At 40.5% G+C, this 2341-nt stretch overlaps 1 pseudogene; it reads right to left on the reverse strand.

The window, feature by feature from the left end:
* Positions 1 to 231: 231 nt before the first annotated feature.
* On the reverse strand, positions 232 to 2018 carry LOC118674950 (annotated as a pseudogene).
* Between the last annotated feature and the right edge of the window lie 323 nt (positions 2019 to 2341).

Genomic DNA, 2341 nt, shown 5'->3' on the forward strand with positions numbered 1-2341 from the left:
TCATGAACATAGATGCCAAAATCCTCAACAAAAATCTTAGCAAATTGGATCCAGCAGTACATCAGAAAGATCATACACCACGACCAAGTAGGATTTATCCCAGGGATGCAAGGATGGTACAATATCCGCAAATCAATAAACGTGATACATCACATAAACAAATTGAAAGAAAAAAAACACATAGTCATATCAATTGATGCAGAAAAAGCATTTGACAAAATTCAACACCCATTTTTTTTTCTTTGTGTACACATTTAGTTTTATTGTAACAAAGCAACTTGTACACTTTTAACGTTTAAAACTGAGCATTATCTTTCCTTTCCAGTGAAACAAAAAGAAAATTTAAAAATAAACAGAACAAAATTACAATAGAGAAATGTCAATTCCAAATAAGATCCTACAGGTTCTGCTGATTCTCCCATCGAGTGGCAGGGCTCAAGTCATCATTAGGAGAGAATTTTATTTTAAAAGTGTCATCTTAGACTGCAAGGATGTCCGTTAAACATCACAATTAAACATGCCAAAGGAGAAGCCATGTTGTCAAAATGCCCACTTAACCCACCCAAACATCTCAAACCCACCCTTTGTTGACCTTCTATAACCCCCCCTTTTTTTAAAAAATTTTTTTCTTTTTTTAAACAAGAGAAAGTAGACAGATACATGTTGGTAAATGCTAACTGTCCATATTCACATAGAGACACAGTGTAATCTCTGAGCCCAATATACAGAGAAAGGAGGAAAAAAGCTAGAATTCTATGCACTACTACACAGGGGCCTAGCCACCTCCAGCTCCCAGCACAGCTAAGGGAGCAGAAGGTTTTTCTTTTTTCCCACAGAGCACGGTGGTGTTGATTCCATTAAGTTTTTCTTGAGACAGGAAGGGATAAAAATGAATTTGGAACAGAAAGGGGCAAAGATTCTTTTCCCACTGTATTCTGCTCAAGGTACATCCCCCCCAAATAAGGTGAGAACCATGGTGTAAAGGAGAGAAAAGAGACTTCAAAAACAGGGCGACTGAGCACAAGAGGGGGAGAAAAAAGAAAAAGAAAAAAGACTGCAACTTGCTCCCAGGGACTGGAGGAAATTAAAAAAGGTTGGAATCCATCAGTGTTCATTAGTCATCTTCTCCATCTTCCTCTCCTTCTTCCCCCTCATCATCATCTTCATCTTCTTCACCTTCATCCTCATCCCCTTCTTCATCAATATCTTCCAACCCTTCCTCTTCTTCATCATCATCATCATCTTCTTCTCCTTCCCCTTCTTAATCATCCATGTCAGGAACCAAGTAGTACTGTAATGGATTTGGCCAAATGTCATCTTTGATGACTTCTCCCAACTCATCTGCACCTGCATCAGAATGGTCGGTGAACCAGGTAAAGAAGCTTTCTGGTTCCTCATGCTGTCTCTTCCTGCTGGCTTTATTCTGTGTTTGACTTGAACATTTCGTCAAATCCTTTCCAGATTTCCATTTGATTTCAGTGGACTTTGAAGATGGATCACCACTCTCGTTCAGATGAAACTCTTTGGAGAGAACTTTATTTTCGAAGTAAGGATTTTCATCAAAATAAAAATCTATTCTGTAACCTGATTTAATATCTTCAAATTCTGTCACTTCAACTCTTGTCAAATAATGCAGCGCCTCTTCATCCTCTTCCCCAAGCAGCGCAGACACTTGTGGATGGTTGACAAATGTTGTTACCCAAAAATTTGGGATTTTGGCGATCAATTCTGACCTCTTCTGAAAAAATGGTTGGAGGAGTTTGTTATATTTCTGTTCTACTTTCAAAATCTCCTCACTGGCTTGTTCATTAAGTCTGTCTATTTCATTTTGTACTTCATCAATATGTTCAATCGCTTCTTGCTGTTCTTTTTCTCCCTTCGGCACGTCCGGAGGGGCCGGCCTCTTCTCCGGCTTGGGGGCTGGAGGCACTTTGGGTTTCTTCCCTGGTGGCGGGAGCGAGGACTGGCGTTTGGGGGCCATGCCGCGCGGGAGGTCCGAGGAGCCGATGGCAGGGAAGCGGTGGGGCTGGAAGGCGCGCTCCAACACCCATTTTTGATAAAAACTCTCAGCAAGGTGGGAATTGAAGGATCATACCTCAACATAATAAAAGCCATATATGACAAACCCACAGCCAACATCATACTCAATGGACAAAACTAACACCATTTCCCCTAAGAACAGGAACAATACAGGGATGCCCACTCTCACCACTCCTGTTCGACATAGTACTGGAAGTATTAGCCATTGCAATTAGACAAGAAGAAGAAATAAAAGGCATCCAAATTGGAAAAGAAGAAGTAAAACTGTCCTTATTTGCAGATGACATGATATTATTCTTAA

Source organism: Myotis myotis, unplaced genomic scaffold (assembly GCF_014108235.1).
Source record: "Myotis myotis isolate mMyoMyo1 unplaced genomic scaffold, mMyoMyo1.p scaffold_m19_p_1, whole genome shotgun sequence".
Lineage (NCBI taxonomy): Eukaryota > Metazoa > Chordata > Mammalia > Chiroptera > Vespertilionidae > Myotis > Myotis myotis.